Below are 27,445 nucleotides of genomic sequence, written 5' to 3'. Positions count from 1 at the left end.
TAGGTACTAGGTGGGGATTGAACCAGGGACCCTCGGGTCGCGCACGGCCATTCTTCCACTGCGCCACGCCCTTTACACACATACAGTTGTTGACAAAATACACTGTACATTATATACCTCAGCTAACTAAACTATGGAAATGTATAATATAGTTCATATAGCAATACAGTCTCACTGCACAGCAGGCCAGCAGTTAGCCGAGTCATTGCGCAATCCATGTTGCGTCACTGAGTGACGTGCCTCAACTGGCTGCTGTTCACCGCACCGTCTCTTCTCAGTATTTGAATGGCAAATGTGAAAATTCAGCGATTTTGAATAAAAATAATCTAAAACTGGTGAAGTTAAATGGAAAATAACTTTATAGTATAATCACTGGATACATATAACTATTTACATTTTTTTTTTTCTTTTTACATTTTTTTTCTTTCCATGATGGTAGGTGAGGCCCCGCCTCACCTGCCTCTAGTGACTGCACGTCACTGATATATATATATATATATATATATATATATATATATATATATATATATATATAGATATATATAAAAAATAAAAAATAAAATAAAATAAAAAAATACATACATATATATATATATATATATATATATATATATATATATATATATATATATATATATATATATATATATATATATATATATATAAAATAATAGTCCACAGTAACAAAGAGTAAAGTAACAAATTAATTAGTTGTCCACAGTACCCAAGCAAACGGTGGATGATGGTGATAGTTCAATAAATAAAATAAGTAATAACATAAAATAAAATACATACAATGCAAAGGTTAGCCATCATTAAATGTAGCTTATCACTATGTAAAGCGCTTTGAGTCACTAGAATATAATTAATTTCACTTCACTTGATAAATGTTTGTAAGTGTGTGTGAGAGAAAAAGACGGGTGTGCACGAGAAATAATATGTATCTGAATTAAACCTTTAAACACAAAGATAGGCAATAAAAGTTAAACAAACTTTCTTACTTATTCTGGATGCAAAAACAACACATTCAGCAGCTCTGCGTTCGACGTAACTTTCCAAAAAACCTAGGATTTTTGGAAGGTGCACGTATGGCTTGCAGGAAGGTATGCAGGGGGAGGGTACAAGACGGCGTCGCCTACGCAAGTTACGTGACAAATACACCAGGCTTTACTCGCCATGTCTTAGACATGATGTCTCTTCTTCTTCTTCTTCTGTTTTGATTGCGGTGCTTGACTTCAAGGTGTAACCATTATTGTTGTCCGGCCTGAAATGCCGCTCAGTGACGAATGGTGCGCAATATTGTTGTTCGGGTGGAAATCAGGAGAAATTCATGAGAATGGAGACCTGGGAGATTTTCTGGAGGGTTCCTGAAATTTGGGACTCTCCCGGTAATATCGGGAGTGTTGGCAAGTATACCAATTAACCTGTTCCTGACCCCCTTGAATGTTAAAGGGGAACTGCACTTTTCTGGGAATTTTGCCAATCATTATATTATATATATATAATGAAAGACATGACAATGGATATTATTTTGTTTTGGGTTTTTTTGCATTCTAAATATGAAATGAATGCAATCAAAAGTCTTTATTTATCTTTATTCCGAATGCAGCTGAGATAGGCTCCAGCACCCCCCGTGACCTCGAAGAGATTGGCGGAGGAAAATGGATGGATGGATGGATGGAAATATATATATATATATATATATATATATATATATATATATATATATATATATATATATATATATATATATATATATATATATTATATATTATATTATATATTTAGACAACACACTCACACCAGTGCTTTCTTTTTTTTCAAGAATGTTAATGTGTGAACTGTTAATGTGGCCATTCCTAAGGTTACTTTTTTAACCTGTTTTTTCAGCCTCCTTCACTTACATTAGGGTCCCCTTGAACTATAAAGCGATTCCTCAAGATAAGCAGCTGCCAAACGCCAGCTCACAACCTCTAGATTTAGATCTGCTTAATACATTTTGTAACATTTTTAAGTAACAAGGTAATGGACCACACCTGGCCAGTTAACCTCTTGTGAATCAGTTGCCCTTTTGAGCCCTCGGAAAAAAAGGAAGAGGTTTGCATCAAATGAGTGTAGTTATTTATTTCTTAAATTAAACTAAAAGTCTACACATCAATCCCATTTTGACTATTTTTTTTCTAATCACTGGCGGTGTTGAAAACGTTTTTAAAACACTGTTTGCTTATGGAACTAGGTAGATGAACTTAATGGTTCAAGGGATGTGTGCAGAGAAAGGTTCGCAAGTGTCAAAGAGGAATTTACATGGGGGGACTTGTTAGTTGCCATATGGGAGCAGCAAGGAGGGCGACAAGGCTGGAGGGGGGTACCTGTAGGGTCCCATGTTCTCCTGTCACTCTGATCTTATCAGGGGGCCAGACCAAGAGGAGGACCAGCTGTCACTCTCGCCGCCCTTTTGATGTCCTCCTCCAGAGCTCACACTCACCACTTCAGAGCTTGTTTTTGTTCACGATGAGAATCGGTGGCTAAGTAGAGAAAATGCAAGATAAAGCAAAGATTCCCTCTGAGGACACGTAGGGCCGGGACAGTTGGAACAAGTACTTTCTGGGTTGACAAAAGAGAGGCAACCCTTGGAGCTGACACAGGACATCCTGCTCATAAAACAGTCAGGACATCCTCACAGAGAAGCACAGGCTGATAATAGAGGAAATGCAGTGCATTCAACAGATACACTCATTAGTACCCTTGATGAGCGCATGAGCTCTTTTGAAGTCTACGCACTTTGTTGATTACCACTAAGCTGCTGGGAGTTTGTGGCAACATTATTTTTACCGAGTGCAGCTCAAAAGCTTGCGCCAACCATTGCAAACTTAAAGGCACAAAAACCACATACAAGATGACGAATGGCTGCATTGACTAATTCGTTTTTTAGATGCACGTCTCCAGGGTTGAGATGTTTTTAGGGCACATCCAGCAACCACAAACTCTGAGCATAACGTCGATGCAAGTGCTTAGTTCTTGAATGTATCATACTGCAATTTCTTCTTAAACAAATATTCTCACAATTAATTGTTGAGGTAGCATGCTTACGGTTATCACAATATTTTGATTTTCTAATATTACGTCATATAAACCACAAATAACCATTTACCAAACAGTACCTCAGTTTGGCTCCAAACCAAAAGACTCCCTTTGCATGCACCCACAAGGATTTTCTCCCCTAGACAATTGCTTGGCAGGGGCAAATGCACTCACGTTGCCCTCTGTGGCTGTGAGTGCGTGCTCTCCATACACTGCGAACTTTTGAACCACCCCTTGACCACAGCTTGAAGGGAGTTGAAACAATGGTTAGCAAACACAGCAGAGTGAATGAAGGGATTAGCTATTAAATGACAGGATGTGCTTAAAGAGGAGCAGGTGGTGGTAAAGGAAGGGCCTACTAAGCCTTGCAGGAGTTGGACAGCATGCATCTCCATTTGCCTTCATGTCTTCACAGTCCACAATCTTTTTTAACTGCATGCTCTCAAATCTTGCTGCTCATTTCCCTCACTTGTATCTCTTCACATCGCCCTTCTATATCTCCATTGTCCACTCCTCCATAGCCAGAGAAGAACTGATCCTTAACTCTGGCTTCAGACAATTGACATTCATGAGGTTGGACATTCCGGTTCAGCTCCATGCAAATGTACAGTCAGCTAAGGGACAAAAGATACTATAGAGCCCATCCCCCATATGGAGCGTTGCAAAGAGGCTTGTTGAATTTTAGTTTTACTATAAACCTTTCTATGGGGGCTCCAGAACTGCAAAATGTAATCTCATCTCCCCTAAAAGCAAAAATGATGATAGTACTACATACAGTCTCGATCAAAAGGTTACATACACTTGTAAAGAACATAATGTCATGGCTGTTTTGAGTTTCCAATAATTTCTACGACTCTTCTTTTTTGTGATAGAGTGATTGGAGCACATACAAAAACATTCATAAAGTTTGGTTCTTTTATGAATTTATTATGGGTCTACTGAAAATGTGACCATATCTGCTGGGTCAAAATTATACATACAGCAATGTTAATATTGGGTTACATGTCCCTTGGCAAGTTTCACTGCAAAAAGGCGCTTTTGCAAAAGGAAATTTACCTCCAAATTCTTCAGGACAACCTAAAATCATCAGCCCAGAGGTTGGGTCTTGGGCGCAGTTGGGTGTTCCAACAGTACAATGACCCCACACGTCAAAAGTGGTAAAGGAATGGCTGAATCAGGCTAGAATTAAACGTTTTGGAATGGCCTTCCCAAAGTCCTGACTTAAACGTGTGGACAATGCTGAAGAAACAAGTCCATGTCAGAAAACCAACAAATTTAGCTGAACTGCACCAATTATGTCAAGAGGAGTAGTCAACAATTCAACCAGAAGCTTGCCAGAAGCTTGTGGATGGCTACCAAAAGTGTCTTATTGCAGTGAAACCTGCCAAGGGACATGTAACCAAATATTAACTTTGCTGTATGTATACTTTTGACCCAGCAGATTTGGTCACATTTTCAGTAGACCCATAATAAATTCATAAAAGAACCAAACTTTATGAATGTCTTTTGTGACCAACAAGTATGTGCTCCAATCACTCTATCACAAAAAAATAAGAGTTGTAGAAAGTGTTGGAAACTCAAGACAGCCATGACATTATGTTCTTTACAAGTGTATGTAAACTTTTGATCGCGACTGTACATTATACAGTACCGTATTTTCCGCACCATAAGGCGCCCTGGGTTATAAGCCGCGCCTTCAATGAACGGCATATTTCAAAACTTTGTCCACCTATAAGACGCCCCGTGTTATAAGCCGCATCTAACTGCGCTAAAGGAATGTCAAAAAAACAGTCAGATAGGTCAGTCAAACTTTAATAATATATTAAAAACCAGCGTGATGTGGGCGCGCACGGAGTCGTATATCAACATGGACGGAGCTGCGTGAAAAAAGCCACCCGGCCTCTTCGCGTAAACTTACCTTAACCACTCGCTCATCTTTTCTTCATCCATCCCTTCGAGTTAGCTTTTATGATGACGCCGGCTGGAAAGGTCTCTTTTGGCAAGGTCTTCCTTTTGAATATCACCATGGGTGGAAGTTTCTGGCCATTAGCATGGCAAGCTAGAACCACAGTGAAGGATGACTTCTCATTCCCTGTGGTGCGAATATTCACCGTACGTGCTCCCGTTGTATCCACAGTGCGGTTCACAGGAATATCAAAAGTCAGTGGAACCTCGTCCATGTTGATAATGTTCTCTGGCCGGATCTTTTTTTCAGCTATCTTGTTTTTACAATATGCACGGAAAGTAGCCAGCTTTTCTTGAAAGTCTTTAGGCAGTTGCTGTGAAATAGTAATCCGTGTGCGGATGGAGAGATTGCGTCTTTTCATGAACCGGATCCCTGTCGCTTAGTAGGAGCCATTTTGTGGTCTTTACAGATGTAAACACACAAAGGAAATGAAACGTACGGTAATATCCGCGCGCTTCTTCTTCTTCTATGCGGGCGGGTGGTTGCTTACAGTAGAAGAAGAAGCGCTTCCTGTTCTATGGGGGCGGGTGCTTACCTTGGCGGTTGCTTGCGTAGAAGAAGAAGCACTTCCTCTTCTACGGGGAAAAAAGATGGCGGCTGTTTACCGTAGTTGCGAGACCGAAACTTTATGAAAATGAATCTTAATATTAATCCATATATAAAGCGCACCGGGTTATAAGGCGCACTGTCAGCTTTTGAGAAAATTTGTGGTTTTTAGGTGCGCTTTATAGTGCGGAAAATACGGTACTTTCTTTTCAAATATATTTTATTTGGACCATAACATATTTATTTTATGTTTAAAATGGCCAGGCAGTCTCCGATAAAACGCACACACCACTTTTACTACAAGTCCCCGAATGCATTGTAACCTATTGGCTGGTTTTCTATAGAGCTCCAGCACATGACGTCACGCAACCCGACCCTACACCACGCCAAATCAAAACAAACGCCATATTGGCAGGAAAAAACGCGAGTGAGATAGTTTCTTTATGTTGTTCCTCAGTTGTTCCAAGTATTGTAACAGATGTGTACAAGGATGTCAGAACAAACAAGGAGAGAAGAAGCGGAGAGCATTTTACTGCATTTTCAAAGACCCTGAAAGGCGACTGATACGTTTTATTTTAGCTGCTGCCTTTCCTGCCAACATGGCAATGAAACAAAACTTCCCCCACCTTGAGAGGGACAATGGAAAGGAAAATGGATGGATGGATGGAACATTTTTAGTTTTAAAAAACTTTCCAGAAAGAACAGATTACAAAATCTAATCTTGGCTTCTGATGAGAAGGGATGGCCTTAAAAAAAATTAAAAACCGATCACTAAAAAAAGCCCCAATTTAAATAGATTTAAACATCTAACTAAAAACATTATTTTTTTCAAATTTATGAATGGACTTAGAATCATGAATCACAATTTTGATGTCAATCGATTTTAATTTTTTTTAATTTTTGGCACCGTTTCAGCCAGGTAATACAAAGCACACACTGCCTTTTTTATCGCATCCATGGGAGCCTGCATTCTTGTTGTCTCCCTTTCGACAAATGGACAAAGTTTTTTGCTAAGTAGAATCACAGCTGAGTTGGACATTCGAAAGTTACCTTGCCGTTCCTCTGGCACAACACACTGGTTGAAAAACACATCCCACCAGGCTGCCGTTCTTCCAGGCCTTATCCAAAACCGTCGCTCAACATTGCTATAATGCCATCTGAGATGTGTTGTAACTGAAATAGCTGCTATCGCATGTTTCCTTCTCCTAAGTTATTCATGTGTGATTTCTACAAGCGCCTGTACATGTAGAAGAATGAGTAACACGGGCATGTCTGGATGATATGTCTCCATATTTCATACTTGCCAACCCTCCCGGATTTTCCGGGAGACTCCTGAAATTCAGCGCCTCTCCCGAAAACCTCCCGGGACAAATTTTCTCCCGAAAATCTCCCGAAATTCAGGCCGAGCTGGAGGCCACGCCCCCTCCAGCTCCATGCGGACCTGACCTGTTTTCACCTCCGCTTTCCCACAATACAAACAGCGTGCCTGCCCAATGACGTTATAACTGTAGAATGATGGAGGGCGAGTTCTTGGTTTCTTATGTGGGTTTATTGTTAGGCAGTTTCATTAACGTCCTCCCAGCGCGGCAACAACACACAACAACAGCAGTCACGTTTTTGTCTACCGTAAAGCAGTTTGTCTGCCGTAAACAGCAATGTTGTGACACTCTTAAACAGGACAATACTGCCATCTACTGTACATGCATATGTGACAATAACATCGAGGGCTTTTAGAGAGTGCAGTGCACAACTGCGCACACAACAAGGAGACGAAGCAGAAGAATGAAGAAGATACAGCCATGGCGACGCCGACGACGAGTAAGATGAAGAAATACGCTTGTAAGTTCCAAGCCGCAGCTGTGATTGGACCTGGATAGCCTCCGGGAAGAGGTAGTGGACTACCAAGTGCTTGGCAGTGAAGATCTTCCTCAGGAAGGGTTAGGTTTTGGGCCATGCTAGGGAGAGATGGAAGATACCAGACTCTAGTGCATTTGATGAAAGCACTTTTGTGCGTGCCACACAGCAATGCATCATCAGAGAGGGTGTTCAGCATGGTTAGAAAAATAGTGACAGAATAGAACAAGGATGGACAATTCAACCCTTAACTCAACAATGAGTAGATGAGTGTTATGTGTGTGTATATGTGTAAATAAATGAACACTGAAATTCAAGTATTTCTCTTATTTATATAATTATATATATATATATAATTATATATATATATATATAATTATATATATATATATATATATATATATACATAAAATAAAATACATATATATATATAGCTAGAATTCACTGAAAGTCAAGTATTTCTTATATATATATATATATATATATATATATATATATATATATATATATATATATATATATATATATATATAAAATAAAATAAATATATATATATAGCTAGAATTCACTGAAAGTCAAGTATTTATATATATATATATATATATATATATATATATATATATATATATATATATATATATATATATATACGTATATATGAAATACTTGACTTGGTGAATTCTAGCTGTAAATATACTCCTCCCCTCTTAACCACGCCCCCGCCCCAACCACGCCCCCCGCCCCACCCCCAACCACCCCCCCCAACCCCACCCCCCACCTCCCGAAACCGGAGGTCTCAAGGTTTTCGTCGGATTAAATCAGCCATATACGATGTATTGTTGGACGTATATATGGTAATGGTAATGATGTTAATTGTATTGTTACTGTAATGTGACTGGCGTGTAAATTACCTTTTGTCACTGTATATTATATAGTATATTATATACTACATTGTTAGCAATGGCGTCCTTGTGTTTACCCTTCATCCACCGTGTTTGAAGGTTGCAGAAGGAGTGCATATTTGTCCAGAAGTTGATAAGCCAAGCGTATGAATAGCTTTCGTGAATATGGCCATCTTGATTTCCGACCACGCAACTGGAACACTCGTTGCTCAGCTGTGATGCCATTCCCAGCCCTGACTTCCAACTTTCAAGGTTAATGGAACACACCATAAGCTTGATTAACATGCAGGTCACAGCATGTAAATGGAAAGTTGTTGGTTGTTTTTGAATGTTTTTTAAAGGACTTTATAGGCGGATTAGATGAATCCCCATTACCTTTACAGTACCTTACCCCACTATCCACCATAGTTAGCCACCTCTTGCTAGCGGTTTTTCCACTATTTAGAACATAACAAAAGGAAGAGACTTTCCTTTTCCCTTAATTAGTTCTGGGGTGATTTAAAATCTGCATCCCATAGACACAATAACAAGTTTCCCCATATTCCTTTCACTAAATAAGTTTAAATAAAATAATAATTCATTAATTTCTTCAATTTATACACCACTTGTCCTATAAAGAAATAAGTAATGAGTAATTCAAAAAATTTAAGGACGGACTCACACTGCGGTGCGATTTTCCTCCTTTTGCCTTGCTTGTGCTCACTGAATGAACATTGTTGCTTTGCTATCTGTGTTGTATTTTACTGAGAGGAGGTGACGGCAAACAGACACCAGGGGGTAGTATATACAATTATTTATTATATATATATATATATATATATATATATATATATAAATAATAACAAACAATACTACTAAACTAAGGAAATGGAGTGTGAACTAGAATACAAGAGTGTGTGGTGTAAGACTATGTGTGTAGTTAACTGAAGTGAGTGTTACCAACGTGTTGAACGAGATACGAGGAAGTCCATGGTGCAGGCAGGTTATCCGGGGCGAGAGAGAGGCGTCGGAATCCAGGGGCGAGCAAGAGGTCGAGGAACGAAGGAAGCAGTCAGAGTCCAGAGGTAGATCCAGGGGAAAATGAGACGCACAGGCTCACTTTCCAGGCGACGGAGGGTACTGCGGGGACACGGGAGAAGACAAGGGACAAATCAAGGCACGGAGAGGAAACACGAATATAGCATAAAGCTTGTTGCTTACGGTACACCATGAGAAAGCTAAGTTCCCGCCCCGATCCTTGGGTCCACTGGTCCTTTATTCAGCTTGCCCTCATCAGACCCAGGAGTGTAGATTGCCGGTGAGTGATTGCAGCTGGTGGCTGCTGCAGGGCGGGGACGCGCGTGGCGCGTCCCTGGATGTGCGCACCCGTGGGCGTGTCCCGAGGTGCGCACAGACGGATGAGCGGCGTTGGCAGGAGCCTGAGCCGTAACAGTACCCCCCTCCTTATGGACAGCTCCCAGATGTCCTACAGGTCGTACCACAAAAGGCACAGGAAAAAAAATCAAGGGAGGGCGGAGGGGTGAATTGGTGGTGGGTCGCCGACCCAAATGTCCCCGAATCCACCGAGGACGAGTCTGATGGCGGCGGCGAGAAGAACGCCGCTGAAGCCGGCGAGGCGGGCGACCAAGGGACGGCCACCATCTTGGCCGTCGGGAAGGCGGACGTGATTGGCGCCATGGTGCGTCTCGCCGGAAACGAGGATATGACGTCGTCGGCGGCGTGGAAGCGGCAGACGTCGGCGGCGGCGTGGAGGAAGACGTCATCGGCGAGGCAGGCGTGGAGGAAGACGTCATCGGCGGCGTGGAAGCGGCAGACGTCATCGGCGGCGTGGAAGCGGCAGACGTCATCGGCGGCGTGGAAGCGGCAGACGTCAAAGCCGTGGAAGCGGCGGACGTCAAAGCCGTGGAAGCGGCGGACGTCAAAGCCGGAGACGAGGAGGGCAGTTGAGGAGCTGGCCGAGGTGCTGGAGTCGGCGGAGCAGGCCGAGGTGCTGGAGTCGGCGGAGCAGGCCGAGGTGCTGGAGTCGGCGGAGCAGGCCGAGGTGCTGGAGTCGGCGGAGCAGGCCGAGGTGCTGGAGTCGGCGGAGCAGGCCGAGGTGCTGGAGTCGGCGGAGCCGGCAGAGGGGCAGAGGTCGAGGCCAGCCTGGGAGCTGGTGGAGACGTGGGGGCCAGCCTGGGAGCTGGTGGAGACGTGGGGGCCAGCCTGGGAGCTGGTGGAGACGTGGGGGCCAGCCTGGGAGCTGGTGGAGACGTGGGGGCCAGCCTGGGAGCTGGTGCTAGCTCGGAGGCTAGCCTGGGGACTGGTGCTAGCTCGGAGGCTAGCCGAGGGGCTGGTGCTAGCTCGGACGCTAGCCGAGGGGCTGGTGCTAGCTCGGACGCTAGCCGAGGGGCTGGTGCTAGCTCGGACGCTAGCCGAGGGGCTGGTGCTAGCTCGGACGCTAGCCGAGGGGCTGGTGCTAGCTCGGACGCTAGCCGAGGGGCTGGTGCTAGCTCGGACGCTAGCCGAGGGGCTGGTGCTAGCTCGGACGCTAGCCGAGGGACTGGTGCTAGCTCGGACGCTAGCCGAGGGACTGGTGCTAGCTCGGACGCTAGCCGAGGGACTGGTGCTAGCTCGGACGCTAGCCGAGGGACAGGTGCTAGCTCGAACGCTAGCCGAGGGACAGGTGCTAGCTCGGACGCTAGCCGAGGGACAGGTGCTAGCTCGGACGCTAGCCGAGGGACAGGTGCTAGCTCGGACGCTAGCCGAGGGACAGGTGCTAGCTCGGACGCTAGCCGAGGGACAGGTGCTAGCTCGGACGCTAGCCGAGGGACAGGTGCTAGCTCGGACGCTAGCCGAGGGACAGGTGCTAGCTCGGACGCTAGCCGAGGGACAGGTGCTAGCTCGGACGCTAGCTCGGGGACAAGTGCTAGCTCGGACGCTAGCTCGGGGACAAGTGCTGGTAGCGTGGTTGGTGGGTGCGGCCAGGCAAACTGAAAGATCGATGGTAGCGGTCTTGCTGGCCGCAGCTGTGCTACCTCACCAGCACGGCTGTCGGTACCATTCCCCCCCTCCAAAGGCGGATTCCAGACGCTTCCAGTACACTGAGGAACAGACACTGAGGGTGGAAAGAGGGTGTCCAGGCGGCGAGAAAATTCCTCCTTGCTCACATCACTGCTAAACATGCCTTTCCACGACAGTTTGGCAGGACAAGACAACTCCTCCGGTGTGGAGCGAAAAAAAGAAAAAGACATGGTGAATGGGGCAAGAGGCAGAGAAAAAAAAAAATTCACAGGGGCGGAACTAAAGTCACTGGGGCGGGGCTAAGGAACTGTGCCGTCAGGTCCTTAATAATTTTGGCGGGAACTTACTGTTGTATTTTACTGAGAGGAGGTGACGGCAAACAGACACCAGGGGGTAGTATATACAATTATTTATTATATATATATATATATATATATATATATATATATATATATATATATATATATATATATATATATATATATATATAAAAATAATAACAAACAATACTACTAAACTAAGGAAATGGAGTGTGAACTAGAATACAAGAGTGTGTGGTGTAAGACTATGTGTGTAGTTAACTGAAGTGAGTGTTACCAACGTGTTGAACGAGATACGAGGAAGTCCATGGGGCAGGCAGGTTATCCGGGGCGAGAGAGAGGCGTCGGAATCCAGGGGCGAGCAAGAGGTCGAGGAACGAAGGAAGCAGTCAGAGTCCAGAGGGAGATCCAGGGGAAAATGAGACGCACAGGCTTACTTTCCAGGCGACGGAGGGTATTGCGGGGACACGGGAGAAGACAAGGGACAAATCAAGGCACGGAGAGGAAACACGAATATAGCATAAAGCTTGTTGCTTACGGTACACCATGAGAAAGCTAAGTTCCCGCCCCGATCCTTGGGTCCACTGGTCCTTTATTCAGCTTGCCCTCATCAGACCCAGGAGTGTAGATTGCCGGTGAGTGATTGCAGCTGGTGGCTGCTGCAGGCCGGGGACGGGCGCGGCGCGTCCCTGGATGTGCGCACCCGTGGGCGTGTCCCGAGGTGCGCACAGACGGATGAGCGGCGTTGGCAGGAGCCTGAGCCGTAACAATCTGGTCCCGTCACTGCTACATTGCTGCAATTTTCCTGACTTTGTGGATTATGTCTAGTCTTATTTTCACTTGTTTTGAGTATTTCTCTTGTCATGCCTTCATTACACACACAACTGTAATCAGGGTGAGTGAGCGTGCCGGTGTTTAGACTTTTACATTATTTTTATTATTTTTATTTTCCTTCTGCAGTCGTCCCTCGTTTATCGGGGTTAATTTGTACTGGACATGACCGCGACTAACTGATTTCCCGAACATGACCGCGATAAACTAATTTCCACAAAGTAGGATTATCAATGTGAGTGTGAATGTTGTCTGCCTATCTGTGTTGGCCCTGTGATGAGGTGGCGACTTGTCCAGGGTGTACCCCGCCTTCCGCCCGAATGCAGATGAGATAGGCTCCAGCACCCCCCGCGACCCCAAAAGGGACAAGCGGTAGAAAATGGATGGATGGATGGAGGATTATCATTGATAAATTGAATATTTACATAGCTAGAACATAAAACATGTGTGTGTCCTTCTAAATATGTTTTTTTTTTCATTATTAGAGCCATCTAATCATGCAAGAACATCCATATAGTCACCTCTACACTGGTCTCACTCAATATAGTACGTAGCCTTGAGTTTGTTCAACTGTACATTACAGTACTCACCGTAAACCCAGAGGATCTTCCAAGTTCCAATGCTATGGTCGTTGCATAGCCATTAAAACACGACTACTTCGCAGAAATACTTCATCATATCCTGGGTAATTCCTGTAAGTTAGAACTGGGCTTCTACGTGCTGAAACCAACACTGAAAAAACTGAAATCTAAGTAAGATTAAATATCTCAAATAAGGGTGGTATTTGCTTATTGTCTGTCTGATAAGATAATTCTTCTCACTAAGCAGATTTTATGTAAGCGTGTTTTACTTGTTTTATGGGTTTTGGTCCTAAATTATCTCAGTAAGATATTACAGCTTGTTGCTGAGATTTTATGACCTATATTGAGTAAAACATGCTTGAAACTAAAATATCAACTGATGCAAAGCTGTGTCATTAACACTCACAAGTATAAAACTACTTTTTTAAAGTAATAATTTCTTTCTTCAAGCATGAAACAAAAAATCATGATGTATGCTGTGGAGGGGGCGTGGTACACGCGTCGCCTGTGGGCGGGGCGTGTGCAGGAGCCGGCTGTGAAGCAGATGACAGGTGAGTGGATAGCTCAGCTGGGACGAGTTATCTAATCACCTGTCTCTTTATTAGCAGCGTTGGTGACCGCAGAGGGAGAGCTGAAAAGCCAGAGGGAAGCCGGAAGGCGAGAGAGACTTTTTGAACTGAAAGAGGAAAAAGACTTTTGAACTGGAAAGAAAAAGAAAAACATTGTATCCTTGGTAACACGCCTGGCCACAGTTTGTCGGTCCTGGAAAGAACCCTGCAACACAGAGCTGTCACATATGCATATCATTATGTCAAGATAATGGCACTAGCATTTACTTAATTTAAGAATATTTTTCGACATATTGAGCAAAAAGGTCTCTTTTTTTTCTACCAAGAAAAGTGCACTTGTTATTAGTGAGAATATACTTTTTTAAAGGTATTTTTGGGTTAATTGAGGATAGCTAATTTTAATTGTTTTGGAAAGTCTTAACAAGCCGAATCTTCTTGTTCTATTGGCAGATAATTTTGCTTAGTTAAAATAAAATACACCTAATTTTTTTATATTTTTTTTATTGTTTTTGAACACTGACTTTTTGCAGTGAAGGCTGATTGTCATTTTGCAAATGCTTGGTCAACAGTCATAGTGGCTATCCTTAGCTTGTTAGCATACTTGCCAACCTTGAGACCTCCGATTTCGGGGGGGCGTGGTTGGGGGTGGGGGCATGGTTAAGAGGGGAGGAGTATATTTACAGGTAGAATTCACCAAGTCAAATATTTCATATATATATATATATATATACATATATATATATATATATATATATAAGAAATACTTGACTTTCAGTGAATTCTAGCTATATATATATATATATATATATATATATATATATATATATATATATATATATATATATATATATATATATATGTATATATTATATATATATATATATATATATATATATATATATATATATATATATATATATATATATATATATATATAAATAAGAGAAATAATAAAATTTCAGTGTTCATTTATTTACACATATACACACACATAACACTCATCTACTCATTGTTGAGTTAAGGCAGCGTTTCTCAAAGTGTGGGGCGCGCCCCACTGGTGGGGAATAGAGACATGACAGGTGGGGCGCGAGGAACGGGAGGAAATTTCACTTTAAATTTTTTTTAAAATTATTATATTCTTAGATTATTTTTTTTACTATGCTTTCATTTTCTATACACACTGTAAATCACTTTGTGATTCTGTCTGTGAAATCCGCTATATAAATAAATGGAAATTACCGGTACTTATTTTTATTGAGGCTTTATATTTCTCGGTACGAGCGAAAGTTTGACAGACATAGCAACAGTAACTAATGGGGGCGGGGCTAAGCGGAACAAACTTTCGCGCGGATGGGTAGCAGGCTAATGTGTGGATCACAATTACACAAATATATACATTTGTGACTCGCACCTCAAAGGTCGTCGAGCCAGAGCCATGCAGCGCCTGCAGAGAAACAAAAATCTGACGGGCACACACTGTGTCATTCACCGGGAAGCACTAGCGTCAAGGCAGCTCAGCCCCGAACTCAATGAGGTTTTAACAGATGTTGTGAGCGCGGTAAATTTGATCAAAACACGACCACTGAAAGCGCGACTGTTCTCTGCACTGTGTGAGGAAATGGGAGCTGATCATACAGCCGTGCTGTTTCACAGTGAAGCAAGGTGGCTCTCCTGGGGGAAAGTGCTGTCACTTGCCCTGTCTTGCCAAATGCATAGCTCCTCCTTTTTTTTTTTGCAAAGATTGCAAAGTGGCACTTTTATTGTATTTATTATTGAACTTGATGCAAGTTATTTGATTTATTATTGAACTTGATGCAAGTTATAACACTTTTTTTGATTTATTATTGAACTTGATGCAAGTTATAACACTTTTTTTTATTTATTATTGAACTTGATGCAAGTTATAACACTTTTGTTTTATTTATTATTGAACTTGATGCAAGTTATAACACTTTTTTTGATTTATTATTGAACTTGATGCAAGTTATAACACTTTTGTTTTATTTATTATTGAACTTGATGCAAGTTATAACACTTTTTTTGATTTATTATTGAACTTGATGCAAGTTATTTGATTTATTATTGAACTTGATGCAAGTTATAACACTTTTATTTGATTTATTATTGAACTTGATGCAAGTTATAACACTTTTCTTTTTTTATTGAACTTGATGCAAGTTATAACACTTTTGTTGTATTTATTATTGAACTTGATGCAAGTTATAACACTTTTTTTGATTTATTATTGAACTTGATGCAAGTTATTTGATTTATTATTGAACTTGATGCAAGTTATAACACTTTTTTTGATTTATTATTGAACGTGATGCAAGTTATAACACTTTTTGATTTATTATTGAACTTGATGCAAGTTATAACACTTTTTTTGATTTATTATTGAACTTGATGCAAGTTATAACACTTTTATTTGATTTATTATTGAACTTGATGCAAGTTATAACACTTTTTTGATTTATTATTGAACGTGATGCAAGTTATAACACTTTTTTTGATTTATTATTGAACTTGATGCAAGTTATAACAGTTTTTTTTATTTATTATTGAACGTGATGCAAGTTATAACACTTTTTTTGATTTATTATTGAACTTGATGCAAGTTATAACACTTTTGTTTTATTTATTTTTGAACTTGATGGAAGTTATTTTATTTATTATTGAACTTGATGCAAGTTATACCACAGCTGCACAGTTATTTTATTTATTATTGAACTTAATGTTATTTTATGTTATTGAGTTTGAATGTATACAACTTGATGTTCAATAAATTTGAAAATGTTAAAGCTTGGCATTAGCGCTCTGTTGGGGCGATGGGGGCAGGTGGGGCTTGAAAACTCCCCCTTGTCCAAAGTGGGGGATGACAAAAAAAGTTTGAGAACCACTGAGTTAAGGGTTGAATTGTTCATCCTTGTTCTATTCTCTGTCACTATTTTTCTAACCATGCTGAACACCCTCTCTGATGATGCATTCTGCTTCGTCTCCTTGTTGTGTGCGCAGTTGTGCACTGCACTCTCTAAAAGCCCTAGATGTTATTGTCACATATGCATGTACAGTAGATGGCAGTATTGCCCTGTTTAAGAGTGTCACAACATTCCTGTTTACAGCAGACAAACTGCTTTACGGTAGACGAAAACGTGACTGCTGTTGTTGTGTGTTGTTGCCGCGCTGGGAGGACGTTAATGAAACTGCCTAACAATAAACCCACATAAGAAACCAAGAACTCACCCTCGATCATTCTACAGTTATAACGGGATTGGGCAGGCATGCTGTTTATATTGTGGGAAAGCGGACGTGAAAACAGGCTGTCGACACGTCACTCAGGTCCGCATGAATTTCGGGAGATTTTCGGGAGAAAATTTGTCCCGGGAGGTTTTGGAGAGAAGCGCTGAATTTCGGGAGTCTCCCGGAAAATCTGGGAGGGTTGGCAAGTATGCTTGTTAGCAATGCATGTACTATGTTGTCATTCTTCATAACTCATGGCAAAGCTGTGTTATTTATGTCAAAGATGAAGTGCCTCAGTGTTGCCAACTCCTCAGCAAAGGAAGTAGCTATTGGCTGTCCTAAAAGTCTGGTAGAAGTCGCTAGATGATGTAATCGCTTCTTTGCATAATGTCTGCAAAAGTGAGTTTAAAAAATGATAAGTATGATTTGAACTGCAAATTAACTCTCTTCTTTTTAATCTTAGTTGTTTTTTATATCAATTTGTTCTACCAAATTTGATTAAAAGAATGGCGCGTTGTGATATTCATTAACGAACCAAGTTTAATGACTGGCTCATCAACATGAACGATGGAATTGGGACATTGCAGTGATTTATATTAGCTTGACATGATAAATATTTACATTTACAACTTGCTCTGTCAACGAAAGCGGAAAAAGTGGCAGCCTTGCACATGCACAGTTCATTTGCAGCCTGGAGGCGTATGGGTCTCCCCTCTGCACTGACATGATGAGATAGTGAGCCAGATGTTCAACTTTTGTCACAGAGAGACACACACACACACAGAGACAAGGTGAGTAAATGAATGAGGCTGTTTACAGTAGGCAAATCAAATTCAGTCAAGTGTAACAGTAAAGGAACATTTTCTTTTAAAATTCCAGTTAAATCTTCTGGCTAGGAACCTGGAAATTCTGACTTCTCAGTACAAACAGAATGCACCATAAAAGTCCAGACAGCAAATAATTTACGCATGCGTGGACCATTGTAATTCCCGCCCTGTGAGGGTCTCCGCTCTGCACGCACAGCAGCAGAACCATCTGACCGGCAGCACGCGTCACTGCTTGTTAAAGATGCAGTAACTGCTGCGTTCATTTACCTCAGACAAAAGTCTCCAATAACACCAGAAAAAGTTGTTAAATTTGTCGCTGGTAGCTGTTTACAAAAAAAAGATTTAGGCTGCCTCTACACTAAGCCGGTTAAGATTATACAGGATATAACCCACCTAACCTTATCCCTGTCCACACACAACAATGCCATCGTTTACGACCCCCTCCCCCCTCCGTCCGCCGGTGCAATGCGACCTAGTACGCATGCGCGGAAAATGGCAGACGCGCAAATATTACGTCATAGTCACCTCTGACCTGGAAGTGTATCCTTGCAGTCTGGTATGTGAAGTATTTCAATGTAGCCTATTGCCACATTTATTTTAACAGTAACCATCAGCAGCTGTTAGACTCGCCCTATTGTAGTGAATTACACCTGAGCCATCATACATGAATCAAATCTTTAATGGACGTGGGAAAGGAAACAATGTGATAAAGAACAATTTTACCAGTGATGTACGGTGAGGTTGATGGCTGGTGAGGCACTGACTTCATCACAGTCAGATTTACAAACATATGAACCCTAAAGAGTATCTTATTGGCAGCAGTTAACGGGTTATGTTTAAAAGCTCATACCAGCATTCTTCCCTGCTTGGCACTCAGCATCAAGGTTTGGAATTGGGGGTTAAATCACCAAAAATTATTCCCGGGCGCGGCGCCGCTGCTGCCCACTGCTCCCCTCACCTCCCAGGGGGTGATCAAGGGATGGGTCAAATGCAGAGGACAAATTTCACCACACCTAGTGTGTGTGTGTGACAATCATTGGTACTTTAACTTAACTTTAACTTTACACATACAAACTGTAGCACACAAAAAAGCACATTTAATTAAAAAAAACGTTATTATGGTCTTACCTTTATGTAATATATTAAAGTTGGAGGCAATAACCAGGCGAGGTGATGAAGTACGTCTCTTTACTGTAGACTTCAGAACAGACTCAACACACTTGACGTCAGGTGCGCAACACCACATAAATCGTTGGCCAACCAAAAAGTAACCACAGTACGCTATAGCCAACATTAACCAGGAGATGGCAACAGACAAACATATAGATCACTCTATTACATTCCTCCCCTTTTAGAAATGTAGAAATTACTCAAAAGAAATAAACAACCCAACCAAAAAATGCAGCAGCTCAATAAGAAGCCAAAAAGTGCAAAAACAATAATGTTCGTGTTGGAGGAGTTGTGAATGAATGACATATGAAATCCGTGCTGCAGTCTGCAGGTGTACCTAATATTGTGGCCCTGCAGTCATTCACAACTCCTCCAACACGAACATTATTGTTTTGCACTTTTTGGCTTCTTATTAAATAACTTTTTTAAATAGATTCAATCTTGCACGGGGAAAGTTTAAGTGTGGGCTTTAGTTGATACAACACTCCCGTCAGGGGGTGCATTCTACGGCGGGAGTGCATTCTCTACCACCAGGAGGCGAGATTACTGCGTGCGTCACACAGTGCGTCTTCGCAGCAGTTTGATGATTGCTCAGCACAAGAAATACGTTACACACATACAGTTGTTGACAAAATACACTGTACATTATATACCTCAGCTAACAAACTATGGAAATGTATAATATAATTCATATAGCAATACGGTCTCACTGCACAGCAGGCCAGCAGTTAGCCGAGTCCGCAATCCATGGTGAGGCACAACTGAGTGACGTGCCTCAACTGGCTGCTGATCACCGCACCCTCTCTTCTCAGTATTTGAATGGCAAATGTGAAAATTCAGCGATTTTGAATAAAAATAATCTAAAACTGGTGAAGTTAAATGGAAAATAACTTTATAGTATAATCACTGGATACATTTAACAATTTAATTAATTTTTTTTCTTTTTACATTTTTTTTCTTTCCATGATGGCCCCGCCTCACCTGCCTCTAGTGACTGCACGTCACTGAATTTTACAACAATCAATCTAGGGATGGGCAGCACGGTGATACAGGGGTTAGTGCGTCTGCCTCTCAATACGAAGGTCTTGGGTTCGATCCTGCGCTCGGGATCTTTCTGTGTGGAGTTTGCATGTTCTCCCCATTACTGCGTGGGTTCCCTCCGGGTACTCCGGCTTCCTCTCACCTCCAAAGACATGCACTTGGGGATAGGTTGATTGGCAACACTAAATTGGCCCTAGTGTGTGAATGTGAGTGTGAATTTTGTCTGTCTATGTGTTGGCCCTGCGACGAGGTGGCGACTTGTCCAGGGTGTACCCCGCCTACCGCCCGAATGCAGCTGAGATAGGCTCCAGCACCCCCCGCGACCCCAAAAGGGACAAGCGGTAGAAAATGGATAGATGGCAATCTAGGGATATAGATATCTGGTCAGGACACTCACTGTTTTATCTTCACCTTCATTGTCCATTCTTGCAATCCTGCCTGTGCTTGGAGGCTGAAATTGGCGCAACCACTTCATGGGTTCAGAGTAGTTATGGAGTACAAAACTAGATGTTGAGTAATCGCTCGACATAAATGGCGGACAATAACCGATACAGTCTGCTTTGTTAGTCCAAATGCATTCGTTGTTTTCGGTAGTCTTCCCTCGTCGGCCAGGTAATACAAAGCACACGCTACCTTTTTTATCACATCTACGGGAGCCCGCATTCTCGTTGTCTCCCCTTTGACAAATGGACAACGTTTTTTGCTAAGTAGAATCACAACTGACCTGGACATTCAAAAGTTATTTTGTTATTTCTCTGGCACAACACATTGGTTGAAAAACATATCCCACCAGGCTGCCGTTCTTCCAGGCCTTATCCAAAACCGTCGCTCAACATTGCCATGTTGCCCTCTGAGATGTGTCGTATCCGAAATAGCTGCAATTACTGGTTTCCTTCTCTTAAGGCATGGGTGTCAAACTCTGGCCCGCGGGCCAAATTTGGCCCGCCGTGTAATTTCACTTGGCCCTTGAGGCGATATCAAATTAGCACTAAAGCTGGCCCGCCGATCCTCCCGGGAGTTTTCCAAATGCCAGCCAGCCAGCCAGCCCAACGAGTGCTGGCCCAGTCACATAACATGTGCGGCTTCTGCACGCACACACATTAGAATGCAACGCATACTCCATCAACAGCAATACAGGTTACATTGAGGGTAGCCGAATAAAAAACTTTAACACTGTTAGAAATATACGCCACACTGTGAATACACACCAAACCAGAGCCTTTTGCAGCACTAACTCTTCCGGGACGCTACAAGGTGTGTGTGTGTGGGGGGGAGGTTTGGTGGTAGCGGGGGTGTATTTTGTAGCGTCCTGGAAGAGTTAGTGCTGCAAAGGATTCTGGGTATTTGTTCTGTTGTGTTTATGTTGTGTTACGGTGCGGATGTTCTCCCGAAATGTTTGTCATTCTTGTTTGGTGTGGATTCACAGTGTGGCGTATATTTCTAACAGTGTTAAAGTTTTTTATACTGGCACCCTCAGTGTGACCTGTATCGCTGTTGATGAAGTATGCGTTGCATTCGCTCGTGTGTGCGTACAGAAGCCGCACATATCTTGTGACTGGGTCTGAACGATGTTAGAATGGATGAAAAGCGGACGTGACGATAGCTCGTAGAGTACGTTAAAGGTTAATATGTTCAACCTTGGCCCGCGGCTTTGTTCAGTTTTAAATTTTGGCCCACTCTGTATTTGAGTTTGACACCCCTGTCTTAAGGTATTCATGTGTGAAGTGCCTGTACATGTAGAAGAAGGAGAAACACGGGCATGTCTGGATGATTCGCCTCCATCTTTCTAGTGGTTACCTCCGAGTGGAAACCGTTTTTTATGAAGTTGGCTCTGGGGCGTTCTTTCTGACGTCACTTCCTCTCCGAACTCCGTTTTTAAACGATCAATGAGTCCATACAGAGCTAAGAGCCGGAGATTCAAGAAATAGACGGCGCACTTACCCGTGTAAAAAAATATCCAAGGAGGGGGACCTTAAACGATGGGTTAGTGTGGCTGACACGTAACCTGACTCTCGCCAGATCCTTGTAGTTCGCTGAGCTCCACACAAGGATCTGGGACTTCTCAATAGGAGATGTATTTCAGAAGGCGGGGCCTTGTAAAAAAAATCATTGTATGTGATTGGATAAACCACTTGTCCATTATCTTGAATGACGTGCTACTTCAACCACTCACATCGAAATCAACCCGTGACGCTGATGAGAGCGACGCTGGGAAATCCAAAACAGAACAGCCGACATATTGGATAATGACAGAGCGAAAAGTTAGAGAACTTTTACTGAAACAACGCAGCAATGTCAGTAGACGATGAATGTCATTTGTGCAAAGAAAATATGGGAATAAAAGGCTCCATTGGGAAGCCTTCATTTCTCCTTCACCACCTGTGGAGCGATTTGGTAAATCAAGCTCTTGCCAAAACATCCTTGCCACCAATAAATGCCTTCAAAACCGTTCTCTGTTCATCTTTTAAAGAATTAATATTCGATAGATTCGACAAAACAGTTGCAATAGCAGAATCAATGTCAGCACACGACTCCTCGCTGCGAGCCGCCATTGTTGTTTGAATCAAACAGTCGCTTCGGCGCTACGTCACATCTATGAAATCCCACCCGGCGACCCTGATTGGTTCATTATTTTTTGCTATCCTGAAGGCATTTGCATTGCCCTCGAGCCCAGATCCTTGTGTGGAGCTCAGCGAACTACAAGGATCTGGCGAGAGTCAGGTTAGCTGACATGGGGTTTAGGCTAAATAGTTATTAGTTATAGTAATAGTAATAGTTATCCGGCTTAATGTAGACAAGGCCTAGGTGACAAAGTCGCCAAGTGGGCAACACGGCCCTCTTAAATTAAATGAGTTCATCTCCACTTTGCAGGACAGTGAGGATATGTTTATGGCTGCTAGCGGTCTCAGTTAGCCGAATGTCCGCTGCTACGACCTGCTGTTGTCTTTTGAAAATGCTCGCAAGTCTCACCGATGTGATGTATTATTAATGAGGCAGGAGTTGAATAATGTCCATCAAAAATGTGCTCTTCCAAAAGTTGGTTAAATTTAGGTTGTTCTAGTGAAGATAGATTAGCGCCAACATTAGCCGCTTGTTGTTAGTATGGTCCACCCAAAACCCGGAAACAGAATTCCCGCTTGGTGAATATCTTTATCGATCGCCACGCTACAATAATAAAGAATAAGACAAATACTGCATGGTAACATATAAAATAGGAAAATATTTAACATTTAATTTTGGCCAAAAAAAAAAAAAATGCTTGTAAACATCCATCCATCCATCCATTTTCTACCGCTTGTCCCTTTTTGGGGTCGCGGGGGGTGCTCGAGCCTATCTCAGCTGCATTCGGGCAGAAGGCAGCGTACACCCTGGACAAGTCGCCAAAGCTTGTAAACAAACAAGTAAAAAAAAAAATATATATATTTTTTTTAATTAAAAAAAGATACATAAAAAAAATCAGCAAAGTTGTGAAGCTGCGATTTTTGAAGCGATGTAGCGAAAAGGTTTGTGTTGGTTATCATTAACAACCTGCATGAAGCAATTGCATGACAGTCATGCCATGTCCTAGCTCGCCTATTCCAAAAATGCCAAAGGAAGTAAGGTTTTCCAACCAGAGCCAGATTAGAGCACTTACACTTTACACTTGTCTAATCAATTTGGTTGACTTTCACAGTAATACTGTAATATCCATCTAACCGAACTGATGTTTGGAGAGTTGACTAATGTTGAATGTGTTTGAGCACTGCACATTCCACTCTTCATTTGACCCTTTTTGTTGTTTTAGGTATTTGTCAAAGTGCTGTATGATTAATCTTCTGTTCTGTGAAGTTAAAATCCTGGATGTTCCTCTGCTATCTGCTGATCTAAAACAGAATACATTCTAGAGAGGTCTGCAAAATACTTTGTTGGCTTTTTGTCATGCTTTGCTGTGTCTGTTGTAAAACAAAATAATAAACGTTGCCAGTGAAAAATTCAATACAAAATATTATCAGTCCAAACTGTGTACTTAAAATCAAATAAAACTAGATTAAGCCTACGTGTAGTAAATGTGTAATTTATATTATTTCCGTAGGTCCCACTGCAATACGATAACTCAAACGCACAATCTGTGTCGTGAACGTAGAGACAGACTGGGAAGGTCTGGTATAAATTAGGAATTGTGATTACCTAATCGTCATGTAAGAGGAGAACCCCTCCTCCAACTTTGACCCAAGTCAAAGTTTAATTAGCACCTGTCTGAAGCACACCCTTTGTTGTTCTTGGTCCTCTCTGTGCTCTCTGTGGCGTTTGTTTGCAATGTTGTTCTTGTTTCACAGTTGTCACATTGTCACGGAATTGTCAAAGCTACCCCGCCATACACAATTTGATATTTCCGGTGCTCTGTTGATAACAGAAATACGCTTTGACTGCCGTGCTAACTGCAAGAGTCACAGCTCAGTGACTTAGGTGTAACATGTAATAAGATCACTGTCCAAATCTGCTCAGTGACATGTGTTCTAATGACTTCAGAGATCATCTGTTCTAGTACTAAGAGCACTCATTCGTGACACTACCACCTATTTTTATCTCAATGGATGTTGACAATAATGACCTGCTGCAGAGTAGGGTAGACAACATGTCACTGGGAACCTTAATAACCAAACTAACAGGCGAGAGTTACATCTTCGCTTTAAAAGCTTCTTTGCCTGCCTTCGCTTTGGCAAGCAGCTGTGATGTTTCCACCAGCCGCTGCGGTGTCAGCGAAAAAAACAAACAAACTGTATGATCTTGATGAGACCTGACATCTGTCCATATGTTCTTTTGCATTTGATGTCAAAGTCAGAGTGCATGAACGACAATCTGTGTAATGAGATCCCACGGCGACATCTGTAGTCCTTCTTTAATGACTTGACGGGTAACCATGGGGGAGTATTTTAGGAAGAAGGTAACACCTTTGGCATAAAATACTTGATATACATATCAGTCACCCAGGTGATAGTATCCTCAAATACTAATTTGTACAGTCTTGGCCAACATATTTTTACTCACAGGCCAATTTAGCCTTAATTCTACTAGGGTTTTTTCAAGACTTATCTCCAGCAAAAGTGCATCGATTCTATGACATTGCTAAATGTATATTTTTCTGAAAGGGGTTATATCATGCGAAACCCACTGTTCCTCCCTGTTTTTCCCAAAAAAATGTAATTCAAACAATAGAGGCGTGGCGGAGATATCCATAAGACAATTTTGCCTTGTTCCAGACGAGCCAGTGGCATTGTCACAACAGCGGATATCTCATTACATTGTAGAGGTTTACCTGAATTTTTATTTAGTTGTAGTCCAAACAAAAATATGTCCACAGTGCAACCCAAAGACCGAACATGTTCTGTTGTTGGTCGTATTAACTAGCAACAAAAAAACACACAAACTTCCAGGCTCATCTGAGAAAGTAAGAAGTCCCTGGTTAACTTTTGTGTATTAGAATAAATATACACTTAATTTCACCCATTTGTTTTTAACTTCATGTGACAATAAACTGTTTGATTAAGCACATATGCAGCTGCATCTCCGACCTTCGGGCCTGCCTGACTACTATCTGTTGCGTTAGGGACATTGATGTGTGTTTTGGTTCATCTAATCACTGGTACAAGGCTAAAATAATGATGGCTCCTAACGTGTAACCTCAAGTTCAAGCTGTCTTCAATAGCTAAATAATGGTAGAAAGTTTAGATGTTAGTTATCAGTTATCAATATTTGTCATTTATAATGATAATTTTAATTAGCTACTCAAGCTGGTGACAACAATTCCCCTCATCGATGAATGTAACAACTCAAGCGTCTTCTCTTTATCACTTTATTTTTCCTTGGACTGCCCCCCACCTCCGTGAACACTCTTTGACCATGGACTCATTGACCCATTGGACTTGTCTGCTCCTGTGCTATAAAGAGAGTGAAGAATTCTTCATCGGGGCTGACTTTTGGCAGAAGCTCGCTCTTGTGGAGGCACCCGCTCGAGGTGTTTACGTACGCAATCGAAAATAAAATAAACATGGGTAGAGTGTAAGGGTACCTACTTGGGGTACCTGACGTGGGGCCCAGTGAGAAATGCTAACAAAACCTGGCCAAGATACACCCCAGTTCCTACAATGAATGGCGACAATGGATACAATAAAACAATCAGTCCAGTAATAGTAGATTAACAAAAATAATAATACGCTATCGATGTAGCATTGTTAGCTTGTACAGTACAGTAGTGTTAGCTTAACCAGCCTACATGTAGATGAGCTATGAACAGGCAAATAAACATTGATTGATTGATTGATGTATAATGCTATATTACTGCATGGATACATACCGTATTTTTCGGACTATAAAGCGCACTTAAGAGCCTTTCATTTACTCCAAAAACGACAGTGTGCCTTATAACCTAGTGCTCCTAATGTACAGATTATTTCTGGTTGTGTTTACCGACCTCACAGCAATTTTATTTGGTATATGGTGTAATAAAAAGTGTGACCAGTAGATGGTAGTCACACATAAAAGATACTGCAGGTTGACTGACGCCTGTTCAATAAATGACGCTACCAAGTACCTGAAAGAAAGCAACACCAAAATATTGATGTTTCATTGACCACATAGAACATTACACACAGTGCTCAAAAATCTGTCAAAATGTATTACGACTTTAGTAAGCTACCAAGCCGCACCGCTTGATGTAACGCGGAGCATTACAGCTACCAGAGTCAGATGTAATGTGCTTCAACGTGCGGGTAATAATAAAATGTGACTATATGATTAAGAGGGACAAGAGGTAAAAAATGGACGGATTGATCTATTTGAACATTTACCGTTAATATCTGGTTATTTTCTGTTTTAACATGTTCTATCTACACTTCTGTTGAAATATAATAATCACTCAATCTTCTGTTGTTTGGATAATTTACATAGGTTTTGGGTGATACTACAAATTTGGGTATCGATCCGATACCAAGTAGTTCCTCAAAAAAAGAAAAAATATTTTGTGATGATTAAAAATCTAAATGTAATCATCATAATGTCGATGAGATACGGCTCTTGTACTTGAAACCGTTACAATTGATATCTTGTCCTTGCACGCTACACCCCTACAACAAAGATGACGGGGAGAAGACGCTGCCGAAGGTGAGCCACGCAAATAAGACCGCCCACAAAACGGCGCATCCGGAAGCGACTGTCAGAAAATGTCTTGAAGATGGTCTGTAAAACATAATATATGCAACATTTTGACTAAAGAACCACCATTACATGTTATGTAGACCACAAGGTTGTGTTTTCAATTTAGAAAAAAAGAAGTATAATATGACTCCTTTAATGCGCCCTATAATCCGGTCGCCTTATAAATGAAAAATTATCAAAAATAGACCGTTCATCGGCAGTGCGCCTTTTAATCCGGTGCGCCCTATGGTTCGGAAAATACGGTATATCTTTATATATATTACATTGATTTCAGTGCCCAGAGCAAACGCACTTCCTACTTTTGTCAAGAAATGTGTGTACCT

The sequence above is a fragment of the Nerophis lumbriciformis genome, linkage group LG02 (genome assembly GCF_033978685.3).
Source record: "Nerophis lumbriciformis linkage group LG02, RoL_Nlum_v2.1, whole genome shotgun sequence".
In the NCBI taxonomy this organism is placed as follows: domain Eukaryota; kingdom Metazoa; phylum Chordata; class Actinopteri; order Syngnathiformes; family Syngnathidae; genus Nerophis; species Nerophis lumbriciformis.
Note: the sequence above shows the minus strand (reverse complement) of the source record.